We start from the raw sequence: 16,276 nt of genomic DNA on the forward strand, positions 1-16,276 counted from the left end.
TGTAAATATCTTTATATGCTTTTGAAAGTGGGATTTAAACTCTGACATCTATTTTAGCATGTTTACTATAAAAGTTCAATATGTTTATTATTTTCCACATCAATATTTTACTCAGTATGTAGAAGTAAAAAAATCCTTATGCAAGAATACGAATATTATGCAAACATAATCTTATGTATTTGTACCTAACGTGAAAGATATATTTTCATGTTATTTGAGACTGGTTATTTAAATCTCTGTAATCGAAGTCTTGATCCAAGTTTTGAAGGAGCAATCTACTGACCTTAAAAGTTCCAAAAGGTCACTACATATAATAATCTCATTGTAAAAGCTAGAGAAAGAAGGTTTTCCATGCAGAGAGAGTGGTGTGTTTATAAGAGGTTTTAARGTTTTGTCCACAGCAGGAAAAAATGATGTTTTTTTACCATGATAAAAAAAAATTGTTTCTTCAGCAGCCTCTTAGCTGTTTGTTTTTTAAGGTGTAACTATGAATGTTGAAGGTGCCATAATAATTGATGTAAAACTTAATGATACAACATATATTTTTGATTGTGGAAAGTAATGCTGATGCTGAAATAGGACATTCTAGAATCATCATAAGTATTAAGGAAACCAACAACATGGAGATGGATTGTCCTGTTACATTACAGGAAATACAGATATAAATATATTTATATCTACATGCAAAATCTTTTATCATGTGTTTTCAAGCTTCCTCTTTTCCATGTAAAAAGTTATTTCACATAAGAAAAATGTTTTAATTGCATTTTTCTTCATTGTAAGTGAGTTTTTTTGCCTCTATGCCGCTTCCAATTTCCATTTCACTTTGTCTGTTTTAACCTCCAAGAAATCTCGTCAGTGAACTCAAGGAGTAGAGTTGCAGTGTAAAATTCTTTATAATTCTAAATCTAATCCTTGAATAACTGTGAAATGTATTTCAGAAAGGCAAATAATAATCAACTGATCATTGTGTAAGTCTGAAAGCATCTATCTTCATGCATAAGAAACACTCTGCAGGAGTGGGGTTTGCACATTTTAAATCTGTCAATATCAGTCAGGGGAGCAAAACAACAACTATAGAATCAGTTTGCCACATTAGTGCCACAGTCAATTTTAGATCTGTTGTTTATGTGCTCTGTATTCTTAACGTCCCCAATCTTAATGAAAGGCTTAAGATCAGCAAAACAATTATTTTTTGTTGACATTTATTTAAATATGGACATACAGAGACAATGTATGTCAGATTAATTAGGATTTCTAAAGAGAAGTGAGGGCTTTAAATACGGAAGAATTAAGGAGTGCATGCACTGATATGAYAGGGAGGCTGAGATGAATCCATGTGTGTTTTGGTATGTGGCTGGATGACAATAATTGATGTCCTGTCATAGCAGTCAGCTCTCTCTCACTTTAAGCATATGGCATATGACTGAGCTAACAGCAAGGTGATAAGTCACTGTCAGCATTTGGGTGTGTCTTTTCTCAGCGCGTGGGATACCTGGATGAAACATCAACATAAAATTATGATAGGCTTGGAGCTGATTCTCCTCTTGATTAATGACACTAATTGAAGTTAAAGTATGCACACACATTGAGGGCAGAACCAAAACTTCTTAATTTGTCTCTCTCAAACAGTTAACACCCAGTCTTCACAGAGAAGTTGAAAGGAGTGTAGGCTTGTTGTTAACCTTTAGGGTTCCTGCTCTCTCGCCATAGGATACTAATAAATCCCACCATCAGAACAGATTCAAAGGGAGTTATTTGTGCTCTACTTCAAAATTAAAAAGCTCGGGTATCAGGTATATTGGATTCTGCTAAGTGACTTGTAAAAGCCAAGCTTTATAGTTGAAATAGGAATGGCATCTTACTTATTACCTGGTTACATTAAAACTCAAAGTTTGGACCAGTTGTCAAAATACTGGCCAAGGTTCTCAAACCTACCAGTAAGAACAGATCAGGTTTTGTGCTGTGTTGTATTTGTGGATGATTTAATAATTTTCTGATTAATGATGAAGAAAATGTAGGTCTCTGTGTTGATGCTTGAGTCTGACTGAAAAACATAGGACAAATAAAGTAATCCTTCGGTTATGCTTTTGAACTTGGAATCAGCATTAGGGCCCAAAACCAAGATTTTGAGAATTAACAATTCCTAAGAGAAGTGAGCTCTTGTGAGCTCAAAATTGATGAACTTTGTATTCTGATTTATGCTGCTTACAAAAAGCTAAATAAACCACTAACAGAATTCTCCATCATTTAAAAAAAATAAATAAGTAGCTAATGATGTCTTTGTAGCTTGAAATCCTTGCTGTTGTACAGCTGATACCTTCTTTACAAACTTTCCTTTCTGCCATAGCGGTAGTGAAGGTGTTTCACAAAAAACTGTTAAACAAATCTTAAGTTGAAAACTGTTTAAAATAGTAACTAATGATAGGTATTAGCAGAGATTTGGAACAAAACTAGAATCTCTTAAGGTAAAATATTAGTTTCTTCTGAACCACTTGAACATATAGCTTTTTGCTCTATCCTTTTGGCTTACACAAAGGAATCCCGTATTAGTTGGAAGCCTGTAAAGGACAAATCAGAGGTGTGCATTTATAAATACATTGATAAACTGGACTTTGAGAAGAAATATGGTGTGCACCCATACACAGATTTCCAGTGGGGAAAGTTTTGGAGGGGAGCGTGCCTCTGGCCCCTGCTGCAATGCCTATTTTCAAAGGATATCATGCTCTTGTGGTTATGTATCTGTCCAATCTATCTAGACATAAGCTACTTGTGACACCATTGTAAATAAGGCTGTGAGATAAGTACAGGAATTTTCTCCTCTCTTACAGAGTGTTGGACATTTGAAATATATCTGCTGAGGGACCGAGAAGTAGTGGAAGACCCTCGGAGACTTTTTTCTGTAATAGCTATAATTCTGCAAATTGCTGGGCGTTGACTAGCACTAACTTAAATGGGAACTGACCTTGCACAACACCTGGCAGTTAGAGTCTTGAGGAGCTGCAGGTACTAATAGTAATTTGCACTACTAGAACTATAGGGCTCCTGTATACTTTTGAACACTGTTGGTGGGATATAGGAAGTAACTTACTTTGATGGTGAGACCTGGCTCTGTTTCTAGGTAGCAACTGGATTCAGCCCTGCTTTTTGCACTGTTCCCGGGCACAATGAATCCCTAATTTTGATTTGGTTTCCTATGCAGTTCTGCAGTAAAGTTGCAATATCAACAAATCAGCAGTTACTTAAGTAAGTGTATCAATATGCCAGTGTGCTTCTAATTAGCAGTATTATGTGTTTGACTTCCTGATTTCAGATTTCATTGCAGAACTAGCAGTTAGAAGCAGGAGACAAATCAAAAAACAAAACGCTGAAGTAATAACTTTGTGCTTCAGTAAACAAACAAAAACTCGAGTTTCCTGTAGAGTCGTTTTTGTCTAGGACTGTGTGACTGTATTTACAGAGTCTTCACCCAGCACCTGGGATTCTGTAGTATTGGATTATAGCCTAAACACTGGGTTGCATGTGTGACAGATTGGATAGGTCGCATTTCCTCTTTTCTCAATAATAAAGTGAGAAATATTGACCTCTTTTGTAAATCACATTGGTAGCTGTAGTCATGTAGTTTCTCTGTAAAAGATTAGTAGTATTACTACTCATGTCCTGTATACTTTCAAAGAGTGTCTTAAGATCATCCACTTATACCATAGCAGACAACCAGTGGAAAGATGAAAATGAACAATTGTGTTGAGTATATTTTAGAATTTCCCTTCTGAGGGACACAGATCCATATTTTTTTTGTAAAGCCTAGCACAATAGCATTTTGGTCCTTGATGGAAGAAACTGTACTTTTAATACTTCAGGTAGGAATACAAGTGTTGCTTCTAGTTTGTTTTTATGAAAAGAGGTGCTCTTTGCTTTCAGTTTTACTGACAAACAGAGATTTATTTGTGTGTGTCACAGTTTGTGAATTTGCTTTCAAATGAGGGGCCTCAAGAGCAGCATTAGAATTTCCTGGTCTTTGAGTCAGTGACTTATGAACTAATGTCCATGAAATGATTGCCAAAAAGAAGGCTTAGGGGAGGTCTCATAGCAGCCTTCAATAGCTACAAGGAGGTCATTAAGATGGAACCAGGCTCTTCATAGTGGTGCGTGTTTGGAGGACAAGAGGAAGCAGGAATAAATTGAGAGGTTCCAACCGGACAGAAGGGAAACCTCTCCACCCTGAGGAGGGTCTAGCGGCGGAGCAGGATGCCCAGAGAGGTTGTACAGTCTCCATCTTTGGAGGTTTTCAAGAGCAACTGGATAAAGCCCTGAGCAACCTGGTCTGACCATGGTGACCTTTCTTTGAGCAGGATGTTGGACTAGAGACCTCCTGAGGTTCCTCCCAACCTAAATTACCCTGTGATCCTGCAATTCTATCTCTGTAAATTTGAAAATGCAAGAATGTCGTCAGTCATTCCTCTACATCAGGAATATCTTAAAAGAATAAAGGCAGCAAAATAATTATTTCATTTATTCCATTTCATTTTGGAAAATGAAGATTATTTGTACTCATACCACCAAAATAATACTTCCGTTACTACAGATGGACAAAATACTCTAAATCATTACTTTGCTGATTAGTCCTTATTTTCACATGTAATTTTATTAAAGCCTACATGGCATGAGATAGTTCTGTTTTATGGGAGTATTTGAAAGATCAAACTTGGCAGGAAATTTGAAGTATTTTCTTGAAGTCTTTGAGCTGAAACTACCTGTTCCTGTGGTAGTTTCAAACTACCATAGCTTCCCTGAAGATAATATTCATGTGACTGCGAAAACCACAACATCAAATCTAAGTAAAATCTCTGTAGCAAGAGGTGTTTTCTCAGCATAGCATTTGAAGAGGAAAAACATACGGTGTACTATTTTAGTCTTCCATAAAAAAAGCACAATATTATGTAAAAGCTATGGTCATTCTGTTTAAATTCATCTTTTGTGAAAGGAGAATGTACTTTGTTCATCATAACAAAAGTTGTATTATTTTATTTCCACCTGATGCCTAATACTTCTGACTGAATAGAGCAAAATTTTCAGAAAAATGACCTTTTTTAATGCTTCAAGTAGTGGAAATGAAATTTCCATAGGCAGATGTCATTAATTAATTTTAATTGTCCTCACTGTTARATACATCTTTAGGATCCTGTTTTCTCCCCATGGATTTATAACTCATGGGGAATTTGCTCATGAATTTCTGTTTTGTTAAAAACAATAAAATCACTCTTTCCTTGTAGGTACTGTTTTCAGGACTACCAACTATTCTTGCAGATTTTCTTTGAAAAACATAATTAACATGCTTTTTTTAACAGGCAGAGCCTAAAGCTGGACACTATTTTAGTACTAATGCTGTTAATAGAGGCATTAGTACTTCTTTCAAGTTTAAAATGTTCATGTTCACTGTATTTTTCTTCTTTATTCTTCTGCTTAAAAATGAGAACTGTAAATTTTCATACATATTAATGCTTTTTCTTCTTTTTGCACATTAGGAAGAAATTCAGAACAGTGTTGCAAAAAGCTCTAGGTGAAAGAGGATTTGGAATAGAAGGAGATTTTGTGCATGATAGGAAATGTGTCCATCATTAGGATGTTTGGGTGCTTTGTTGGATAGCTCTTCAGATGAGATGACTATATGTGAAATAGTATGTTAAAAATTAAAAACATTGTTACAGCACTTTTTTTTTTTATAAGGTTTTAGTTAGACATTTATATAAGTTTTTTTTTCTTTAAAAATACTGGAGGCAGTCTGGCTACTTCAAACTTTTTGACTGCCTCCTGAGTTGGCAAGACTTTTAAAAGTAGACAGAGAAAAATCAACAATAAATCCTATGTATTAAAGGAACAGAATGGTTGGAAAACATTGAATCTGAACACCAAGAATATGAGTTAATGGAACTAGGTAGGAATTGACCAGTTTTCATTAGTGAAGTCAAGGACAATGCTAGTACACCAAGATTTGATAAAATAAGGTGTCTCCATCACAGTAATATGTACTCCTCTATCTATTTAAGGACTCTGTATCTATCAACCTTGCTCTTGGACAATTAAGTGGCAGGAAAAATGATCATCATGCCTGCTGCTAAGTTTAGATATATAAACTCATTGAAACCTAAGCCAGAGTTAACAAGTGCCCTGAAAAGCCTAAAGCAACAATAATGTCCCTTGGGTTTGTAGCACTCTGCTTTTGGTTTTAAAACAGGTGGAAAGCCGTGTTCTGCATTTTTCACATAGATGGTCTGATTATCTAGCCAGGGAATCCGAGGGCATTTCAGTGCCTTTGGTTTCTAGCAGAGGAGCAGAACACAGCATATAGGCTTCAGGGGGACTGTGGCCATCAAATTCCTTCTTTCACATCAGGACATGATTTAGAGGGGCAGTACATTGATACTTTACACAACTGCTTGCTGCACAAAAGCAGAGGCTATTCTCCCCTCAGTTGTAATACAAAGGAGTTGGTTTATATAGCAGCTGTAATTAAATTGTTCAGACTGTAAGCTGCTAAGGATTTTCTACTCCAAGAAGCTAGTATGCAGGACACTGTGGGACAAAGTTATTTTACCAGTCATTGTTATAATTATAGTATATGTCCATACAGTCCTAAGTCTATGTGTGGACACCTGTAATGCATCTGTGCTGACAACTGCTGACAGACCTTAGCAGGCTTTGGCTGTGCTAGGCCTGCAAACCTAGCACACAAACAAACACAAAATCTGTCCAGATGCATGGTACTGGGCATGAACTTGTAATACTGTGAAAAAAATTATATAACCCCCTGAGACATGGCTGCTAAGCCTGGATGGTTCTGTGTTACAAAACAAATTTAGTCAGAAGGGTCTTCAGTAACTTCAAAACTTGCGTCATGCCATATTCTGATGTGTAGATATGGAATCTATACATAAGTATAGTCAGAAATAGTGTACAATAAATTGAAATCCAGTTTACTGAACATTACATAAAAACCCATTAAAAAATACATATCTCTTATTTGTGTGGGAAATATAATCTACAGTACCCCTACATGGAAACAAAGTGCAAGGAAGTGCAAGAAGTGCAGGAAAAAAAGTATGACCAAATGAGAAGGTACAGAAAAATACAGAGCAAAGTGTTCTGCCTGTAAAGCTGGAGCCAACAGTGCCAATAAAAAGGGCCAAATACTAGCAGTTAAAATGTAAAATGGAAATCAGAAAGTAAATGAAAACTTGAGCAATTAGGTAGATATTAAAAAGATAATTGGTAAGTATATCCACAGCAAGAAGTCTTCTTGCTAAGTTATGGAAGTATAGATAAGAAAATTGCATGAAAATGCTTGATTTACTCCAGTGAAAACAAACACCCTTCCCCACTCTGTCAGAGAAACAACAACAAAAACAAAAGAATGAAGAGCTACTAATAATCAAAGGCAGATTTTTCTTTTTTCAACTCTTAGACTTATTAAGAAATGTAGGGGTAGAACTGTGAGAATGAAATCACTGGCATGGCACTCAAAGAAATCTGGGATTAAATTTGTGTGATATGATCAAGCAGCAAATAAAGGAGAAATATATAAACAGCTTACAGTTATTGAAAGGGGRTAAAAACAGATGGAAGGTGGTTCTTCAAGACCCAAATATTAGAAGCTGAATTTAAGAAAAGGGGGAAAAATAGATCTAATCTGAAAGATAAAAGCAATTCCTGTCAGTTAAGTATAAGGAAAAATCTCCCAAGGGGAAATAATAATACTCTTGTCACTTAGCACTTTTGTAATTAAGTTGGATATCACATTCTGAAATATACAGAACAGTTCTGCACTGTCAGGTGATTAATTTGTTATTCTTAATAAACCTCTTCTGTATTATACTTTAAAATGTAAAATGTGTAGATATGCTTCTTGGTAACCTAAGTACTTCTGTTATGTGCAGTACTCACACATATACCGTGATATACATGCATAATTTATTTAATCATGTAGAAAAATGGGCCACAAGTGTTTATTGTAAGAGAGTTAATCAGATTCAGAATATATCATTGCAAAAGGGATGCTGTGTTTGTTGACTTTAAGAACATCCAGGACTTCATTAACTCAGTTCTTTCAAAGATACTATCTGAAGAGCAGACTCACCTAGATCAACTACTGTGTATAATTTGAATTTGCTTGAATGATGTTGACATCAATGATCAGATAATGAGGTACTTGTATTGTTCCAGATCTTTTGAGTACATCATTGATAATGTTTCTAGAGGACTTAAAATCTGGTGTAAATAAATCGTTTTCATTAAATGTAATTGTCAGCTTCATAATCCTAAACAAGACACAGATTTAAGGAATGCTCATTTTCTCATTTTATTGAAATAACTACATTTACCTCATCTCCTTTTAACTGTTCAGTACAGAAGAAGAATAAGATACCAGGACTCAGTGCTATTAACCCAAATCTTTACTTTCTAAAATGAAAAGGCATTTCCTGTTTACAGTGGTCAGAATGAGATCCAGGATTGGTACTGAATACATTAGACCCCTGCAATTGTAATCATGGGGGAAAAAAAAGTGAGCATGTCTGAATAGCTAAGAATGGGATAAGTGAATACAAACCTGTTCAAGTTTTACAGTTTGCTGAAAGGACTTTGGCTTTTTTCCTGAAATGAATAAAATAAAGTAGGCATATATAGGAGATACTGTTGAACTCACCAATTGGCCCTGAAGTTGGACACACAAAGGTTGCATAGTTTTAATTGTTGCTCTCTGGAGTGGGTCCATTTATTTTAGTTTGGATTTAAAGGTTTTTTTTTATTTTCATGAATGTATTTTTAAAATTGGTTAGCAACTGAACGTGTACAGATACTGTATTTTCTTCTTCCTGAGGTAAAGCCTCCTATACAAAAGGGATACAGATAGATATTTTGTGGATACTTTTACTCTCTGTATTTCAAGACTTAAAATAAGTAGTAACTCATTAAACCAGCAGAAGGAAAAAGGAAGGGAAGGAGGAAGGAAGATCTGTAGATTTTTGGCTCCTTTGTAGTCCATCATTGTATTGTCAGTCATTGTCTATTTTAAAGTTGATAAAAAAAACAATGGCACTTTGGAAAACAACATTACTGAAAGGCAGAATTCCTCTATCTGCTCACAAAAGTATTTATAGAAAAAAAGTGCTTGAAATCACCTCTGAATTTACTGTATTTCAATGCACAAGTAAATAAACGGTTGCTCAAATTGCTTATTGATCATAGAGATTTGCACATAATATATAATATTAATATATTGCAATTCATTATTTCTGCTTATTTAGTTATGCATTTGGAGGCAGAGATGTTCATTTACATTATATTGGTAGAGTACATAAGAAAATGGGAATCAAGCTTCTATCAAAGTACAGATTTTAATAATACCAGTCAGGACGGAAGTGTCATCAAAAGACATTAATTTAGCAAGCAAGCCAAACTGATCTTTGTCAATGGCAAATATAAAGTACAATTCACAATTCAAAAAAAAAAAAAAGGGGTTAATTCACAAAATGAAACCTTTGAAGGCATTACTTATATTGATGATTTCATTATTCTTTATGATGTTCACCCTTTAGCTTTTCCTGCTTGAACTGTTTCCTGTAATCCTGCATAGAATAAAATGGAACCCTATATAAGGCTCCGTAATGCTACTACATAGTAGTATTGCTCTAGTTTGGAGGGAAGCAGGAGGAGGACACCAGAGGAGAATGGGAAAGGTTACTTTCTATCCAGGGTGGCATGAGTGGCTTGGGAAGGGATATAATAGATTACATGCAATGAAATGCTAGTTTGAATGATATTCAGTGTTGAAGTAAGTTTTCCTACCAAGAAGCTGCCAGACTGTCTGGAGCAGGCAACATAAGGAAACCCAGGGTTTAGGATTGCTTCTTGAAGTAAAAGAAAAAAAAAAGTTAACTTAGCAGTGGAGGAGCCTGCTGTTTCTATATATAGCAAGGCAACAGAATGCCTAACACACGATCCATGCAGCAGGATGGAGTTAGGAGCATTTTTTTTTTTTTTCCATTAGGCAGTTAAGCAATTGCAATCTTAAGGAGAAAAGTCTTCTTGTAAAGTGTGAGAAGCTACAGGCAATTTGTTCATTTTGTTTTATTTCTTGGTCTCAAATACTGTTTTGATCAAAACATGATTTCAGCCAAATGATTATTGCCCAGACAAAAAGGCATCTGGGTTGGAATATTATAGTCTCCTCTTTCTTCCATGCGGAGGAGTAGTCAGAGAGGATCAAAACTATTATTAAGTAAGTCAGACATGTCCACTCTGAGGAGGTATCATAAATGACGGGTTTAAACAGTGCCTTCTACTTGCTGACCTTTGAGTCCAATTACTATGTTAGTGCATTTTGAGAAATCTGAAGGGTATTTGCCAGTAGCTTATGAATGGTTAGCTATCTGTAAAATTGCACTTGTGAGAATAACTTCAAAAGTTCCTATCCTGGATGTGAAGCTAAGACCTAGTATTATGCAACTCTATATGACTTAAACAGTGGCCTCTTAAGTCAGTAGGTTACATTTTTAAAATACTGTTGGCATCTGAGGCTTAATGAAAGTTGTCTTGAATGTCAGTGAAAATGAGGGAAATTAGCAATGACAGAGCTCAGAAAGTATGCCAGCCAAGGATAATACTGATCAGCTTCTGCAACTCTTTCAATTTCAGCAGTTTTGCTGATAACTTTCAGATTCAGATTTATTTTTGTTACATGAATTGGAACTACTACTTCAGCATCAATATTGTTTATAGTTGTGTTTATATTATGCTTAAATTCACATGACAAAGCACATAATGAGAAAGGATCCTCTGTAAAATTCGGTTTCTTTCAAACAAATTCAAGTTCGGATGGTACCTAATTTGGGAATTTTGCGAATTGAAGAATATGACCATTTTAAGGACATTTCACAAAACAAGTTGGTTTAAAAAAAATCTGAACAGGACAGCTTTGGTACCATTTTGCAGGATAACACCAAAATAAGTCCACAGTGGTCTAACCTGTCAAGTATGTCCATCACCTCTTTTGAGCCTTTGTGCAAATATATACGTGGATTTTCATCTGGGCTCCTTTCTGAGGTGAAATAAACTCCTTGAATGACCAATAAAACACAAATGCCAGGCCTCCAGCTCAGTCTGTTTCCTCAGGATACAATCCTGATTGTAAGTTAGAAGTTAACAAAATGACCAGAATCTGGTAAGGTATTCAGTTCCATTCTGAAGCCAAAGATTTAAATCAATGGGGAGATGTATGCATGCAAAGAAAATGCAGTAGGTCTGGTTCTTCGACCAAAACAAGTTGTAAAGTCAAGAATGCAAATAGTTAGTTGTAAGTGTTTATCACATGAAATAACTGTATGGAAAACATTCTAGATCACTACAAATAAGCAGCCTTTTCTAAGGATTGATAAATATATCATTTGTGGATTGAGAAATGTAAAGTGTGTGTACAAGTTATGTAAGCACTCGGTTTCCTTGCAATGATCTAATTCTTCAGCTGCAGGACTCAATAGATCTGGTATCTTTATAGATACTTAGAAAAACTGTAGTACAGCATGCTTTCATCCACAAACTTCAGCACTAATACTGTGTGCCTACAGCTGAATAGATTTAAGGCCAGGACACATTAGGGCTGGAAAAGGGATCAGAAAAATCATCAGGAGGAATGGCATAAAATACCTAAAACATGAAAATTGTGAGTGAGGAAGAAGCTCTGTCTGTTGAAACCCTTGAGGTAAACATCATTTCTTCTAAGTGGAGGAGCATCCTCCTCCTTTGACAAGAGAGTTGATGCATTATAAGAAGTCTGGTTGGTTTATACATCTGAAGTGTGATATATGAGGAGCAGCTCCTCTGTGGTTCCCAGTAGGGCTTGGCTGGAGAGATCAGTGCTTCAAACTGGGATCCTTGTAAGCATTCCAAAAAGCAGGAACCCCAGTTTGCTGGTAAAAACTCAGACAAGGCTTAACGGCTGGGATTTAGTTCTTCATCTAAACTTTTTGATCAGTAACAATTTTAAGAACTTTATTTTGGATCAAAACCACATAGCTCCCTTTTGTGGATCTAGCTCCTAGTATCTTGTCAGAATGTAACTGAATCTTCCTTATATCAGCAATTTAAATATGGTTTACAGTGCTGGTAATTGTCATACGTACATATCACATAGAAGGTCCATGAAAGATACTGTACACTAGCCATCTGAATGATTTCTACATTTTTGTCTGCATTAGAATATCTTGAAGATGGCTGTATTTGTAAAATAAGTGTCAATGATGTACATACTTGTTGGTACTTAAGGTAACAGTGTCATAGTTACTGATGATATGCAAGGATGTGAGTAATGAATGTCACATAGCACATTTCAGTATTTGGAATTTTCTTTTCAAATGTCTTAAGTTGTGCCTTGCCAGAACCTACAGAAATGAAGGATGGTATAATTCATGGTTTGGAAAGGGATAATCATTATCATTCAATCAAAAGGTCATATAAAGCTAGACCCACTGCTCCTTCAGATTCAGGAACATACTTGTGAGCATTTTGTATGCAAATAAATAAGAATATATCTACATCAAATTAAAAAGAATTATTTTACCTAAAGCATCTAGTCATACATAGTGTTGCAGCTGAAGATTTTTTTTTCCTTATAAAAGCAGGCAAACAAAATTAGAAGTGGACTGACTTCACATTATGAAGAAGTAAAATTTTGATTGAGTCTATCAGGTGACTACATAAATTAGTCATCAAGGCCCTGATCCTGTCCAATTAAAGACATTAGAAACATTGACATGTATTTTATTTAGCATTGAATTTAGCCCTGTAACCTGGAGTAGGATTCAATGAAGTCAGTGTAAAATAGCCAGCACTAAATGTTGCATTTTTCTTTGCTTTCTGATCTTTTGGATATTTTATTTCAATCATACTGTTTAAAAATATAAATTAAGCTGTATATTAGGTACCCGAAAGAGGTCATGAGCAACTGAGCAACAAGGAATTCTAGTCTGTTAGCAAGGATAAAGCAAAGAAAGATGACATAAAAGGCAAGTGGTACCTAGCTGTTCTAATAGTTATCTGAGGAAAAACAGTATTAACAAACCCATTTTGCTAGTTAAAATAGTGAGGTTTGGTTTTCTAATGAATGAAGCAATATTCTGGTTAATCCATGTACTGTACTTTTAATAAGGCAGATCTTAGTGTTGCTGAATATCATTTAAATTAACCTTGTTGAGACTAAGGTTAGTGAAAGTATTTGTCAGTGTGATCTGGAAGTAGGTTTTGTTCAAAACAGCTTTCCAGTATGCCACAGTAGCTTTGTTAAACTTCTTTACAAGATGACATTCCAAGTGGAAATTTCTAAAAGGAAAAATGTGTATGTATTGTGTACTGAGTATTTATGTTCACTTCTAATATGCCTTTTCACTGTGATCTTTTGGTGAAAAGTTTATGTATTATATCAGTTATGCCTCCAGCACTTGTTCCTTTTTAAGAAATTCATTTTGTTGCTTGCTTACTTTCTCACTTTAGGAGAAACAAAGGATGTAAGAATTTTACATCACTTATGTGCAAGAAATTTATATGAGTAACTGTCAGCCTAAACAGTGGTTTGCACTGATTTTGAATCAGTGCTCTTTCTTTGGGGGCATCTCAGGCCAGATCATTTATAACACTCAAAGAAACTTAAAGAAACTTTAAAAGTTAGAACTATACCTCAGTGCTGCATGTCAGTTTAAGGACATGTAACTGACCTAATGCTGACCTGTTTGAGGCATAATAACTTAAGCAAGTAGAAAGCAAAAATGTACACTTGATAATACTGCAAGTATTGGAATCCAAGATCACTATTTTAGTTAGAGGCATGTTAACAGGAACAAATTATAGTTAAATTATTTTTGATCTCATTTAAATGACAAAACCTCATGCTGCAGTATCACTTCTAAAGGTTCTTTTTAATGTAGAAAAAAGTTTGAGCTTATTTGCAAATGACTTTCATATTAAGCAAATAAAAAGGTTACTAAAACTACTTATAAGGTGCCACATGTACCAGTGTGTTAGGATCATTCCTTCAAGCTTTTCAAGTATATGGGAATAATGAAGAAAGCCTGTACATAAATTTGATGGCATATTTTTTCTTGGCTTATACTGATATCACCTTGAATAGGATTTCAGAGTTTAAATCAAGGTGGAGCTTGGACTATTTTATTTACACTGTCTTTTATGCCTCATTCTTGCCCTCCGTTCACATTTTTAAGCAGTGCTTTGAATAATCTATACCTTCTTAGTGCCCACAGAATATATGCTGAAGTTATATTTGAACTCGTGTTTAGGATGCAAACTAAGTTCTCCTGAAACTCCTCAAAAAAGAAAAGTACCACTATCAGGAATAATTAGGTTTTGTCTTTGACAAGTTGCTACAAAAGTGGCTTTGTCAGACCTTGTTTGCCCCTTAATTATGCTTTTGCTCTTTCCTGTATTTAATATTTCTAATATTTCCTTCTGAATATATCAATTTTGTTTTCTTGGATAAAATAAGTAAATTATACTCAAGATTATAAAAAATTACTGAAAAAAAACAAATGGAAAAACTTGGTATGCTACCAGGCTGCACTTAACCTTTTCTAATTTCTCCAGTTTTTTTGAATTGCACTTGTTTAATTTTATTAACTAGAGTAAAGAAAATGTGGGGGGAAGGGTCAACAGATGCTACTCAGAATTTGCTTAGAAGTGGTTCAAGACATCATCCCTTGGCATTGATAACAGATCAATAACTGGACAAATTTTTAGCATTCCTTTCGTGGAATAATGGAAGAAAAACTTACTTCTTTCATAAATCATTATTTGCTTAAAGAATCCTTGGCCCTTCTAAACCTGTTTGCTTTCAGTATCATGCACAATCCACACTTATTCTCATGTCTAATCAATGGGTATTAGCTGTTCATCCAAAACTACTACCCATGTCAGCTCTTAGGTTCTTATTCTTAGCCATGATGTGTTGCTGCCTTACCACTTTGGGAGGGCTTTATTGAATGCTGTGGAGTTGCTACATTCCTTTTCGGTTGCTAAATGGTAAAAACATCAATACACAYCTTAATGTGTGAGAAAAGTTTCTTGTACAGTGCTAGAGCCTCCCATCATGTCACACTCATTTGATGTGTAGACACTCCTAGTAGCAAAACCAAACAGGACTATGGCACATGAGCTGAATCCCTCTCAAAGATTCCCTGTGTTTTCCTCTTCACTTAAGTCTCCAGCACCAAAAAGGAGAGAGCAAAGACTTGGGAATACTTTGGGATCAGACATTCCCTTCACACCACAGTGCAGCAACTTCCTGCTCCACAGAAGTGGTGAGGTGGTGGCCRTTTCCTCATAAAGGAGAAATACCTATGGGCAGAGCCCTGAAAAGGGTTCTCAACTTGGTCATTCTTTTCTGCCTTGATCCATAATATCGAGCTATTCTGAGGGAGTGTTTCAGAGCTCATTTCTGTTGGATGGGTTTATGAAAGGTGGAAAAACAGATGTGGCAGTTCAGGTATAGTGGTATCTGGCAGCCTAGCTCTTGTGCAGCTGTGATCTAGCCTCACAGGACATAGACTCCCCAGGGAATCCTATTACACTGTGCTGTATCATGTTGGATTTTGAGTAACAGTAGGCTACGCAGAGCACTTGGGCGAGTTTGCCTGTGTCTGGGTATACTCTTTCATGGGTTTCTGCATATGCCCACTCATGAAGGCTACTGCAGCATCTGCTCTTATAAAAATAAAATACTTTTAAGTCAGAAAAGCAGTTAAAGGCAAGTCATTGCGGAGGACATTGAGAAACACAAGAAAAAACAGAAGGGAAATGCCAGGGAAGGCAAATACAATTTGTTGTGTTGAGTCAGTTTCATTTTAAAATGTCACCAGTGKTTGGCATTTAGCCATTTGTTAACAAAAACAGATTCCCAGTCTCAAAGACCTAATGATGTACTAGAGATTAGAAGGGAAAATTATAATTAATTTTGTGTAAAGTCCAAAGGCAAAATGCACTTGAGTTAGAAAAAAATTGTTCTATTTCAAGTGCTGGCATTCTTCAGAGTGGTGATGGGGACATACACAGGAAGAGGAGCTAATGAGCTGCTGTTTTCTAATCAGAGCAAAAAATCTAGTGGCAAAATGACAAGCTTCCCATTTCAATGTCATTTACAAAATGCAAGTAGTCTGTTGCTTACTCAGTGAAGGAAGAATTGCAAAGCTTATTGTTAATGAAGATTTTTGTTGTCATT

Source organism: Apteryx rowi, unplaced genomic scaffold (assembly GCF_003343035.1).
Source record: "Apteryx rowi isolate R43461 unplaced genomic scaffold, aptRow1 scaffold_127, whole genome shotgun sequence".
NCBI lineage: Eukaryota > Metazoa > Chordata > Aves > Apterygiformes > Apterygidae > Apteryx > Apteryx rowi.